We start from the raw sequence: 13697 nt of genomic DNA, 5'->3' as shown, positions 1-13697 counted from the left end.
CATACAAATACAAAGTTAGAGGTGGGTGTTGTTCACAAGTGAATCATGTTGAATATTAGAATGTTCACCACTAAAATGATTTAAGAAATAACTTTGTATTTGTAAGTAATAAAGATGACCAAATGAAATGTATATTGTATGTTTTTATTGCCCTCTTTGGTGATGGTGAGTTACACACATGGTGTTCAGTTTGTGGGGAAGGGTGCTGTTCTCCCCTGATAGCGGCAATACTACTATGAAGAACAGAACTGCATCACAGCTCCTCTCAGGAATCATCCTGAGGTGTCATAGACACTGGACACGGCCTTTCAGCAGGCCTATGGTCATCTTCACCCGGGCTCTCGTCCTGCAGTGAACCCATTTGAAGTTCTGTTGGAGGCCTGGGTTAATAAGGGGTCAGCAGCCTCGGTTGGGCATGGGTAACCCCTGTCCCCCAGAAAACAACCATCAGACTCTCCTGTGATGGAAAGTATATTCATTAGAGTGGATTAAACGATGGAGACAAGTGAATTATTGTGCTAATCTTTAGTTACTGCATTAGTTTGTTGCTCAGGTGAGACTCATCATACACCTGTGAGTTAGGAACCGATCAGGAACACTCCATCTCCACATCAGTATGCTATGCTTGCTCTGGAGGGTTCTGTTGGGTGTCTGTCTGTTAAAGCTCTTTGGAATGTCTGCTGAAGTGATTAGGTGCTATATAAATAAAGGTGGAAAATGTAGTTTGCAGCATCACATATGATCTGGACAGATATTAGTTTATCTATGATGCAGTCTTTAACGTGTAGAAACAGTAGTCAATGTACAGTACTTCTACCTGCATATATTTGCTGTGAATGGACATCCTCTTCACATCATCACCTTCATTATGTGAGGGAGCCTTGATGGGAATGTGGGTACCATCTATGGCAGCAAATTGCATTGGGACATCTGAAAGAAATGTCTGGGATTGCAGCACAATATCATTAAGTGAACATACTTTCAAATTAATCAGATTTCTACATCATTCACCTGCAATCCTGTGGAACTCCTCCTTAATGATTCTGACGGTTTTCTCTCCAGGGAAATAGAAAAACTGGGGTAAAAGTTTAAAGGCGAGGCGCACTGAGCATCTCCCACATTGTATATGAAAATTACCGTTTGCAAATAAAAAATGAAAAACTGAACGGAGAGATACACGCAGCGCTGCTACAGATGTGACAATGGATGTGTGTGTGTGTGTACCGATCAGTATGAACAGTACCGATCATAAAGAGAACTGTCTGGATATGACTGGACATCTGAACAAACATATTTAATTCTCTGTGAATGAATGCGGAAACTCCATCAAGGGGCTCCACGTCAAACGGACATGACATGTTCGCCTCTAAAATACCTCTAAAATACGGAGTTATACATAAAACCTTACGTCGGTAAAATCTCCGTCTCACAGAACCAGGAAATGAAGCTGCGCGAGTGGCGGTGAAAGGGGGCGGAGTCAAAAGAAACCCTGGGTTTGTGGAATATAACCTGCTCCTGACCAGGTTATGTTCAGAGTCTGTTACTGCGGTAACAAACCCAGAGGTTCACTTTACCTCGCTACGTGAAAAAGGCCAGGGTTACTGCTCTAACTCTGGGTTGAGTTACCTCCCTTTGTGAAACCGAAAACCCTGGTTTTGTCTGATTTCAGGGTTAACTTACTCTGGGTTACCACTGCACCTGCTTTGTGACACGGCCCCTCCTCCAGACCAGGCTAGCTTCAGAGTCTGTTACTGTAGTAACAAACCTAGAGGTTTACCTCGTGACACAGGCTAGGTTTACTCCACTGACTCTGGGTTAAGTTACCTCCCTTTGTGAAACCAGAAACCCTGGTTTTCCCTGATTGCAGGGTTAACTTACCCTGGTTTTTCGCTAAACCGGCTTTGTGAAACGGGCCCAATGACCTCAAGACCCATCATCACCTCGTAAAAGCCTGGGAAAAAAGCAAAAGTCCTAAGGATGCATTTTGTGTTCTTGTTCACGTGAAATTATGCACAGCCTGATCTCAAATTGTGCATTTTTCTATCAAGGTTACAACAACAATTAAAAATCTTACAATTATCTTTTAAAGTAGTCATCTTGTTCTCACAGGATAATGGGTTGAATCTCCCCTGAGGGTAATATTCCGTGCTTCTGTGGCGGGAGCGGTGTATGGGGTGGTGAGGAATACCAGACTTAAGGTGCTCGACAACGCCACCTGGGGAATTGCACCCCAGGAAATCCTAAACTCAGATTTTCAGTTAAGATCACACAGGTCCGATATACCACTGGGGCGAGACTGTTTTCCATTGAAACAAACAAATTTTTATTAACAAAAGAATTAAAATAATGAATACAATACGTGACACACACCAGTTATGCAGTACTATAAAATGAGCACTCGGGTCGAAAGGAAATAAGGAGGGCTGGGGCTCCGGGCTTACCAAGCGGCAGGGACAACCAAAATCAAATGAATCACCCAGTGACACTACACACACTCAAACCAAAAAAAGGGATCGTGAAGAACGCGCCACCACCAGGGATAAAACTGCTGCTGTCAGCCCGCAGCACCTAACAGAAAAGGAGAAACAATTAATACAACAGAACAGCACAAGCTGGTGTGGACTAAATAATGATTTACATGATTTAAATAAACAAACTAATTCAATAAACTAATGGTAGATAACAAAAATGTAACAGTGTAGAAAATATCAAAATACAATCAAAGTATAATAAACTGAATGTTGAATGGTCACAGAGATAAAGAAACAGACTTAAAATGTAAAGTGGTGTTCACTAGGCGTGGGCAACCATGCAGGCCTTAAAGCTGCCTGTGAACCAACCACACCTTTAAATCAGGGCGATAAGCGCTGACTAGGACTCAGTCCGCTCTCTGCTCACTGACTGAAATGAAACAAAATTAGCAGAACATGGCAACAAAATATGAAATAACAATTAAACTAAGAATGAATTAACCAAATAAGAACAGAACCACAATAAAGAACCAAATGGAGAAGAACAACAAAAGGAAACTCAAAGAGCCAAATAATCCAAAATTAAATGTACCATACTTCAAACAATGTGATTAAGAAAACCAGTATAAAAGGGCCAAGACTAAGAGCCAGTATAAAAGGGCCAGGACTAAGGAAAAGAGCCAGGATAGCAGCGTGGCCCAAGAAGTAGTGGTCTGTGGTGTCCATAATGGTCAGAGCGCCGCAAGCACAGCACACCCCAGGCAACCGGAGGATGTGTGTCTCAAACACGCCTGGAGTACACAGCCAGAGCGGGCAGGTAGACAGACGCACTCAGCAGAGCTCCAAACAGGTCAGCCCCTCTCCCTTGGCCCCCGACAGCCAGCCACACTGGACGAGAAGATTGTGTACATAGATGGCGGCCACACGACGGGTTCACGCCATGCCAAATGGGAAGCTGTCTGGGGAAACGGAGCTGCCGATGCCACGGCACTGTGTCACTGTGGTGGAAAGTTTTTAATACAATAAAATAATATAGTAAAACAATATCATCTAAGTGAACCAAAGATCTGGATTGTTGTGTGTGTCATATTATTCAGCTCTTGTGAAGGTGGCCCCAGGATGTCTCGAGGTCATGAAGACGCTGCATGAAAATAATTCCTGTTAGACCATATTTGGAAATGCTTGCATGACTGTGGGTATCCTTGGAAGAAGTTAGACACTGACAGAAGCAGCTAGCCAGATCATTTCATACACTGTACCTGAAATTAGAATGTATGTTTCTGCACAGGGTCATCCAAAGAATGTCTGCAGCAGATCCTCACAGGGTTCGCATGACTAATTATATTATGTCATCAAATAGTTTTGTGAAACTGTCGACTTGATATTTTTGGTAACGTCTGGAGGTCATGACGTACCAACTGAGAGCCCGTAAAGAACTGGTTGAAAGCAGATGGGCCGAGGTTAATACCTCCCCCTAGTCACACCTTTAGGGTATAAAAAGAGATGTGATCCATTTTCTAGTTTGTACATGAAGTTTTTTCCTGTACACAGAGTACTCTGCAATAACACACTGGAGGACTTTTTCATCGTCTCCAGAGCTCTCATCATGCTTAAATAAGTATTTTTTGAACTTGTCTGTTTGTTGAACCTGTCTGTCTGTCAATATCCTCGATGATATTATTGGACTCATACTCAACCTATTGATGATATTATTGTACTACTACTCAACCTAAACATGACTTGAATGGACAAATAAATATCTTGTATTTTACACTGTCTCCTGTCCTTAAGAAAAACGAAACCCCCACCACATCACATCTATAGATGTGATGCACAAGCTCGACTGCCAGACAACAAGATCTTTATTTCCCGTCTACACTATAAGTTTAACTGATTAATCAGGTTAGCAGTGCTAGATTATTGAATATTTGAATATTGTGCACTTTTCTGCCAAGGTGACAAAAATTAAAAATCAGACAATTACTCTTTAAAGTAATAGTCTTGTTCTCACATGTTTGAGTTGTACCTGGGGACACCCAGCATTCTTCTTCTTTTCCTTTTGGCTTTTCCCTTCAGGGGTCGCCACAGCGAATCAATTGCCTCCATCCAGCCCTGTCCTTTTCATCCTCTTCTCTCACACCAACTACCTTCATGTCTTCCCTCATTACATCCATAAACCTCCTCTTTGGTCTTCCTCTAGGCCTCCTGCCTGGCAGTTCAAAACTCAGCATCCTTCTACCAATATATTCACTATCTCTCCTCTGGACATGTCCAGAGGAGCCTCTGGACATGTCCTCTCTGACTTTATCTCCAAAACCTCTAACATGTGCTGTCCCTCTGATGTACTCATTCCTGATCCTATCCCTCCTGGTCACTCCCAAAGAGAACCTCAGCATCTTCATCTCTGCTACCTCCAGCTCTGTCTCCTGTCTTTTCCTCAGTGACACTGTCTCTAGACCAAACAACATCGCTGGTCTCACCACAGTTTTGTACACCTTTCCTTTCATTTTAGCTGAAACTCTTCTATCACACATCACACCTGACACTTTTTTCAACCCCGTTCCATCCTGCCTGTAAATGCTTCTTTACCTCTTTTCCAGACTCTCCATTGCTCTGGACTGTTGACCCTAAGTACTTAAAATCCTCCATCTTCTTGATCTCTCCTCCCTGTAACCTCACTCTTCCACTTGGGTCCTCTCATTCACACACATGTACTCTGTCTTACTGCGGCTAACCTTCATTCCTCTCCTTTCCAGGACAAACCTCCACCTCTCTAGCTTCTCCTCCACCTCTTCCTTGCTCTCACTGCAGATCACAATGTCATCTGCAAACATCATAGTCCATGGAGTTTCTTGTCTAACCTCGTCTGTCAGCCTGTCCATCACCATAGCGAACAAAAAGGGGCTCAGAGCTGATCCCTGATGCAGTCCCACCTCCACCTTGAACTCCTCTGTCACACCTACAGCCCACCTCACCACTGTCTTACAGTCCTCATACATGTCCTGCACCACTCTAACATACTTCTCTGCCACTCCAGACTTCTTCATACAATACCACAGTTCCTCTCTGGGCACCCTGTCATAAGCTTTCTCCAGATCTACAAAAACACAATGCAGCTCCGTTTGGCCTTCTCTGTACTTCTCTATCAACATCCTTAAAGCAAATACTGCATCTGTAGTACTCTTTTTTGGGCATGAAACCATACTGCTGCTCACAAATGTTCACTTCTGCCCTTAGTCTAGCTTCCACTACTCTTTCCCATAACTTAATTGTATGGCTCATCAGCTTTATTCCTCTGTAGTTGCCACAACTCTGCACATCTCCCTTGTTCTTAAAAATGGGCACCAGCACACTTCTCCTCCATTCCTCAGGCATCTTCTCACTATCTAAGATCCTGTTGAACAACCCAGTCAGAAACTCTACTGCCACCTCTCCTAGGCACTTCCAAACCTCTACAGGTATATCATCAGGACCGACTGCCTTTCCACTCTTCATCCTCTTCAGTGCCCTCCTCACTTCATCCTGACTAATCTTTGCTACATCCTGGTCCACAACAGTCACCTCTTCTAGTATTTGTTCTCTCTCATTTCCCACGTTCATCAACTTCAAAGTACTCTTTGCATCTTCCTATCACACTACTGGCACCTGTCAATAGACTTCCGTCCCTATCCTTAATCACCCTAACCTGCTGCACGTCCTTCCCATCTCTATCTCTCTGTCTTGCCAACCTGTATAGATCAGTCTCTCCCTCCTTACTGTCCAACCTAGCGTACAAGTCATCATAAGCCCCTTGTTTGGCCTTTGCTACCTCTACTTTCACCTTACGCTGCATCTCCCTGTACTCCTGTCTTCTCTCCTCAGTCCTCTCAGTGTCCCACTTCTTCTTAGCTAGCCTCTTTCTCTGTATACACTCCTGTACCTCCTCATTCCATCACCAAGTCTCCTTATCTACTTTCCTTCCAGATGACACACCAAGTACTCTCCTACCTGTCTCCCTGATCACATTAGCTGTAGTTGTCCAGTCATCTGGAAGCACCTCCTGACCACCCAGAGCCTGTCTTAACCCCTTCCTAAAAGTCATGCAACACTCTTCCTTTTTTAGCTTCCACCATTTTGTCTTCTGCTCTGCCTTTGCCCTCTTCATCTTCCTCACCACCAGAGTCATCCTACACACCACCATCTTATGCTGTTTGGCTACACTCTCGCCTACCACTACTTTGCAGTCACTGATCTCCTTCAGGTTACACCATCTACACAAGATGTAGTCTACTTCTGTGCTCCTACCACCACTCTTATAGGTCACCCTATGTTCCTGCCTCTTCTGGAAGAAAGTATTCACTACAGCCATTTCCATCCTTTTTGCAAAGTCAAGGCCATCTGTCCTCCTGCGGTCCTCTCCTGGATACCAAACCTGCCCATCACCACCTCATCAGCTCTGTTACCTGCACCAACATGTCCATTGAAGTCTGCCCCAATGACAACTCACTCACTTCTAGGCATGCTCTGCATCACTTCATCAAAGTCCAACCAGAATTTCTCCTCCTCCAGCTCACATCCTACCTGTGGAGCATACCCACTAACAACACTGAACATCACATCTTCTATTTCTAGCTTCAGACTCATCACTCTATCCGACACTCTTTTTACCTCCAGGACATTCCTAACAAACTCCCTTCTTCAAGATAACTCCTACTCCATTTCTCTTCCCATCTGCACGATGGTAGAACAACTTGAAACCTGCTCCTAAACTTGTAGCCTTGCTACCTTTCCACCTCGTATACTGGACACACAGTATGTCTACCTTCCTCCTCTGCATCATATCAACCAACTCTCTACCTTTTCCTGTCATAGTTCCAACACTCTCTCAGTCTACTCTCAGTCCTATACTCTTGGCGCTCCTCTTCTCTTTCTTCATGCGAACACACTTTCCTCCTCTCCTTCTTCAACCAACAGTAATCCAATTTCCACCGGCGCCCTGTAGGTCAACAGCACCAATGGCGGTCATTGTTAACCCGGGCCTCGACCGATCCGGTATGGTAATCATAGGTTTGATTCGCATCTTTGATTTGGCAAAAGTTTTACGCCGGATGCCCTTCATGACGCAACCCTCTGTATTTATCCGGGCTTGGGACCGGCACAATAAGACACTGGCCTGTGTCCTCTTGCGGCTGCATGATCAGCATGTAGCCGCAGCATTTATCAGCATGCCCCTGATAAATCACTTAAAACAGTAGCATTGTACAGGAAGTGATGCAGTTTTTTAGTCAAGTAGTTGAGAGTTTGCATCAAATCTGTTATGTATAAAGCTGACTCAAATTGTATTTTGCATAGTTTTTTGTTCCCTGGTGACAAAAATTGACCTTGTGATGTGGTCAACTGGGGAGGTGCTGGGTTTGCATTGACAAGTTGAAATGATTGAACTTTTAAACGCCCCTAAAAAAGGGAACTATCTTGCATTCGCCTAAGAGAGGTTGTCCCCTTCTACTCAATGGATTCAGCCCCAGCAACAAAACCATTTCATGCTTCCAACTACACTGCTTTATGACTTACCTCTTGACATCCTGCTCTGGCTTTACCTGAGAGCCTTTTGACGGAGAAAAGAAATAATTATCTCATTGTTTCTTTCCATGGACAGCTATCGTTAATATCCTACAAGGTATTCTAATGGAGGAATACAAATGGCATTACCTTTGTAAACTACATTGTGGAAGAAAATTGACAATAACCCACTAAGACTAAATTTGATACTTTTTTAAAATCCCATGCCCAATATATGTGTGACTGTTAACTGATGGGAGATAAATCAGTATGAGAGAAAGACATCAGGAGAGAGGGAGAGGACCAGAAAGGACAACGGGCAGGAGGATGATAAAAAGAGAACCAGAATAGAGTAGGGGGGGACACACAAAGTGTGAGAGGGAGAAAGAGTGAAATGGAGAACAGCTGATCACTCTTGTTTTGGTTAGAGTTCCAGTTAACATGTCCACGTACTTTCCATATCTTCAAAAAAGAAGGCTTCCTTCTTTCTGATGTTCTCACAGTGCTGGTGTTCATAAGCTGACGGTTCACGTCACGCATCCTAGTCATAGAATGCTGACACGGGAGAATCCAGCTGATCAAAACCAAGTATCAAAATGACCTGACATTATCTGAAAGGCATTTCTTACTAAATACTTCCAAAACATGTTGATGAAGTAGAAACTGCTGGTACATAAGAACTATGAAGTGTTTGTGTCCTCACCTTGTTGTTTGGACGAGAACTGTCGTTCCTGGCATAGTGTAGGCTTTGAGGTGCAAGGACCCGGCCCACTTTATCCTCAGGCTCCTCTGGACCAAGTTTATTTACTTTCTACAAAGTGACAGCACTACCACCATTTGCCTTGTGGGAATTTCTCATCTTTGGCCTTAAAGATGAATTATTGGTGGTGAAGATAAATGTGTCCTCATGTCCATCCCATTCTTATGAACGCTACATGTTATTAAGCATATCTGCTTGGAAATTAATTACATCTGGCACAAGGGACAGCAGGCTGACAACTTACCACATATTCTTTAACCAGTGTGTCCAGGTCTTCATTGCTCAGACACCTTAGGACACAATCACGGCTCACATTGATGTCTTCATTCTGGCTAAGAAAAATAAAAACAAGCATGATTCCATGCTTGTCAGTGTCAGACACACTAACACACAGGTGCTGAGGCTAAATAATTCATACAAATTTCCTTCCTTGACCACCTCGTCATCTTTTTTTACCGTACTTAGATACAGTTCATACTAAGCTCATTTAGTAAACAGTAATCTTGAAAGAGCCAATAGAAACATTTGAAACTTAACACATGAGCTTTCACACACAGTTTAGTTGCACAAACAATATGCTTATCAGATTAAACAAACAAATAAACAAACAAAAAAACCCCTACATAATCTATCTGGGCCATTATAGCAGCAATCTTTTTTCCTGCAGCTCCACATTTGGCATTAAAAACCTTGATAAGATCGTCACTCTGACGGTCCAGTTCTCCAAGGAACTTGGAGATCAGAGGTACAGTTGTCAGATGCTTAAACTTCAATTTGATCTGTAAAAGACAACACAGACATTATACAGATTTTCACGATTCATAAAAAAAAGTTATTTACAGACAAAGTTACGAAACTTTAAATTCATACTTCACATCAAAGAATGCTGGCCATCTTTTTTGGAACTCTGGAATCACTGGCTCCTGGGGAACCTCCTGCCTCCTGATTGAGAAGGTATGCTGCATCTTCTTCTTGATCTCAGCCTCATCTTTTTTCTTCTTTTTTCCTGTCAGTAAAGCCACCCTTTCAACCTCCATACTCTCTTTTGTTTCACCTCTGGATATATTTGGACAGAAACATACTTCTGCCTTCCTGGGCTTCTTGATGTTGGCCACTGGCTTCTTCTGGCCTTTTCGTTTATTCTTCAGAGAATGTGGTGAGTGTTTTCTCCAGCAAAATACCAAAATAAAACCAAAGTACAACGAGGATGATGTTACAGCCAAAACGGGAAATCTTTTATTGATACGCAGATCATCAGTACAGATCAATTGGGAACAGCCCCTGGATGCATGTCTCCTGACCCTTTTATAGTCACAGTCCTCAATTTGTGTGTGCGTGAGCTTTGTACGTGTCCTATTCATGAGAAAACAGGAAACCAATTGTTCCAGGCAACTGTCCAAACCTAGGTAACCACCCCATGTCAGGTTGACCCGCTTCCTGTCTTCCTGTTTTTCGGACAATCTGGTTATTCGCTGCCAAACTTGAAAATGTGTTTCCTCTGATTTGAAATGTGACCTACACATGCATTATTTCGCTTCCACATAATCCCTCCTCTTTATGAGATTATCATAAACTACTCATCGAAATAATCTATGGTGAATCAGCCTGTATGTCTGTATGTGTGTGACTAGGATTGGTGGCGCTGTAAATTTAGGGTTAAATATATGGTTGTGTGAACTCTAAACATAGTGATAAGCGACAAAAACATTCCATTTACTGATATATGAACTTAACATGAATATACTAACATAACTGGTCATCTGTTATCACTTCCCTGATGAGGGTGGAAAACCTGGTGGCTGTTTTTTAACCAGGAAAAGCCCCCAATGGCCCCCTTCCTGTTGGGCGACCTTACACAATAAATCCTAACAGACTGACCAAATACATCACACACTGAAATCATTTACTGAAACACAGAAGTCATTCTAATAATTCTGAATGGTATGAATTAGATTTCCTCTTCCTTTATAGAACACAACATTGAATATAGAATAAACAGAATGATCTAACTGATAAAATTGATGATTAAACAATGGTTACACAGAATAGTAAGAATAATGTCATAGTGATATCCTGGTGATATATCCATATGTAGTTGTAATGTATATCTGTATCAGCCATTGTCCATCGTTCCTTATAACAATTCTTCCTCATAGTTGGAGATTGTGAACACATCTGGCATGTTCTCCCTCGTCTGCGCCAGAAGAATTCTGCACACCAGTTCGTCAGCCGTTAGCATACTTAGCATTTGGACTTCCTGTGTGTCCTTAATGAGGTTCAGTCCTCTTGTCCATTGTTCTCACACACCATTCCCTCAGGATAGGCACGGTGCAACATGTCAATAAAGTGAATAGTATCAGTACTATCAGTATAATTATCCCAGATTTAGCCAAAACCGGCTTCCCATTTTCCAAAAATGTCTTGTAGCCCATCCCACTTAATGCTTCCACCCCTACCAGCATTGTCATTCATTTCAAATTTTAAAGCTTCAGGTTTTCTCATAGCAACAGAGAGATCTCTGTGATAAATTGTTATTTGAGATAAATGTACAACAAAGTGTTCCAAACATTTTACACACTCAAGATTATCAAAAGGTATTGTGATTTTTGTATTAAACGGGGGCTGATGTTATTTTCACAGTAGTAGTAGTAGTTGGACTAATTCTACTATATGGATATAGCGTCACATGATCAATAATGTTTGGACTAGGTGTTGTGGCCTTTCTAATAATCTTAACGGTGGTTGGGGAAGCTGTTGTGCTGACTGTAGTTAGCTGTGTGGCAGTTTCTGTTGTTTTCATGGGGGAAGTTGTCCTGGCAGCTGTAGTTTTTTCTATCATAGGTGTCGGCGTTTTAATCTGCATTTTGAAACCTGTAGATCTTTTAGTTGGAGTCTTGTCACTCACTGTTTCCCTGGTACACTCGTAGATCCAGAAGTCCTTCCCTACATAAACTCTAACCTCACTATTCTCGTCCAAAGAACTCCCGTCTACCCCAGTTTCAAAGTGTATTCTCCAATCACACGATGGGAAGTTTACATTTCCTGTAGTCTTTGTATCTTTAAGGAGGATTACATTACAAATCGAGTGACTAGTCAGCTTCTTAGAGGGGATGTACTTCCTAACCTTTTCTCCTTCCCCTTCCAGCCTTACTGCTCTTGGACATGATAAAGCTCTTCAATGTTGTTTTTACTGCATTCTGTGTAGTAACATGTGGAGTGGTAATTATCTGTGGGGGGTGGTTGTTAGCTTAGTCAAAGATTTAATGTCCCAGGGCCAAATCCTACGGGTTTGCTGTCCCTCCTCAACCATTACGATCATCTCTATCGCATAGGTCATGTTGGGTTTAACAATACTTGTGTCTAGCTGAACCTGCCAAACCCCTTGTTCAAATTTTACTGTTATCCTACAGTGTTCAATTCCCCACGATTCCCCACAATTCCCCACGATCCACTCGATTTAGTTTAGTGTATGTTTTAAAGTTTGTGGCTTTCTCATCTTTTCTACACTTTACGTCGGCGAAGAACGCATCATTAGGATTCATTCTCCTAATTTTACTTGTATCTCGAGCTCTTGATTTATGGTGATGTTTATGTGACATGAAATGTTGTTCATACCTATCTACCCTTCCCCTGATTTCATCCTACATAAAATGGTTTAATTTAACTTAACACTTATTTCACATTTTGTCCCCTTCTCTCTAATCTCATCAGAAATAATCATTGTTCCTGTCCACTTCCACATAGTGTGAAGATCTCTTACTTCTCCTGTCATCTTGCTCCTGATTTACTGGTTGTGTGTCATCATGAACATGAGATGAGAATGCTAGCATGGGCTTCAACACAGTGTAAATTGGGAATTTTGTGGTTGCATCATACTCATCTTGATCATGGCTGTGCGGTGCTTCCTGGAGCAGCTGTGACTCCAGCGGATGTCTCTTGTTCTTTAGCTTCAAAATCTGAGTTGTGCTCCTCAGAACAGTCCCCTGACTCCCCAGATTGCCTGTTGATTGCCACATCAGGCTGCACATTACTCCCATCAACAACCACATCATCTTCCTCATTGTTTCTCAGTGTTATACTGCCCTTTGTCTCTGGCAAAGTCTCTTTGGTGCAGTGGCTCAGGTGATACCATGTGACTTGGACTGCTGTTGGGGTCGCCCCCACCACGGTGTAGGGCCCCTCTCTCCGTGGCTCGTGCCACTTTTGTGTTCAGAAAATTATGTGGTAGATAAGAACTACGTGTTGTGTTACCTATATTTGTGTAAGCAGATGCATTTTGTGGTCATTTTCATTGTTAAATGGAGATTCCCAACAACTCACCTCAGTGTGGTGATCCTATATGTATCCTATATGTTCACTCCAACTGCTGAGGACGTGCCCCCCCCCCCCCCCAAAAGGGATTTAGCGTACACCCCGCTCCACAGGCAGTGGAGAGTGTATGTAACAATATGGAAATGTCTATAGCCATGTGTTTTCAGCTGGAACAATGGAAGCTAACCTTCCCTATGAGCCCTAGGGACTCAGCAAAGCTTCATTATCGGGGTCTGTGGTAGCTAAGACAATATTACCAACCCTTTTACCTCCACAGCCCTCACATGAGCAATGAGCACAGAATTACCAACAAAACTGTCCCTGCAGCAGCGTGATCATGTGTTAGCATTAGCATTAGCAACATTGTGAATGTGAATTGTAGAACCTGACTATTCTATTTTGATAAGTAACTAATGAGGTGGCTTCAAATCTGTTTCTAGTGAAATTGAATGTTGTGATGGACCTAATTAATCCTGTCAATTTTTTTTTTTTTCCTGAGGTGATTCAAACAGAGATTGACTCAAAACCACCTGCAATTTTATTAGTCATTATATACTCATCTGGAACTCCAGTTGGGATGCCAATAGCATCTATGTAAACTGGACTGTCTTCCGGCG

The 13697-nt window shown here is 42.6% G+C and overlaps 1 long non-coding RNA gene across 6 annotated transcripts; it reads right to left on the bottom strand.

The window, feature by feature from the left end:
• Positions 1 to 146: 146 nt before the first annotated feature.
• Positions 147 to 12033, bottom strand: LOC137610282 (uncharacterized). Of its 6 annotated transcripts, XR_011038450.1 has the most exons (6): positions 9640 to 12033; positions 9393 to 9548; positions 9014 to 9101; positions 2075 to 2568; positions 818 to 1951; positions 147 to 696 (listed from the first exon to the last, which is right to left on the bottom strand). It is a non-coding gene; the product is annotated as an uncharacterized lncRNA (long non-coding RNA). The 6 variants fall into 6 exon arrangements; XR_011038447.1 differs by lacking the exons at positions 9014 to 9101; positions 9393 to 9548; positions 9640 to 12033 and having other exon boundaries at positions 147 to 457; positions 572 to 696; positions 2075 to 5494; XR_011038448.1 differs by lacking the exons at positions 9014 to 9101; positions 9393 to 9548; positions 9640 to 12033 and having other exon boundaries at positions 818 to 943; positions 1879 to 1951; positions 2075 to 5494.
• Positions 12034 to 13697: the final 1664 nt, after the last annotated feature.

This window comes from Antennarius striatus, chromosome 16 (assembly GCF_040054535.1).
Source record: "Antennarius striatus isolate MH-2024 chromosome 16, ASM4005453v1, whole genome shotgun sequence".
Lineage (NCBI taxonomy): Eukaryota > Metazoa > Chordata > Actinopteri > Lophiiformes > Antennariidae > Antennarius > Antennarius striatus.
This window is presented reverse-complemented; position numbering and strand designations above follow the sequence as displayed.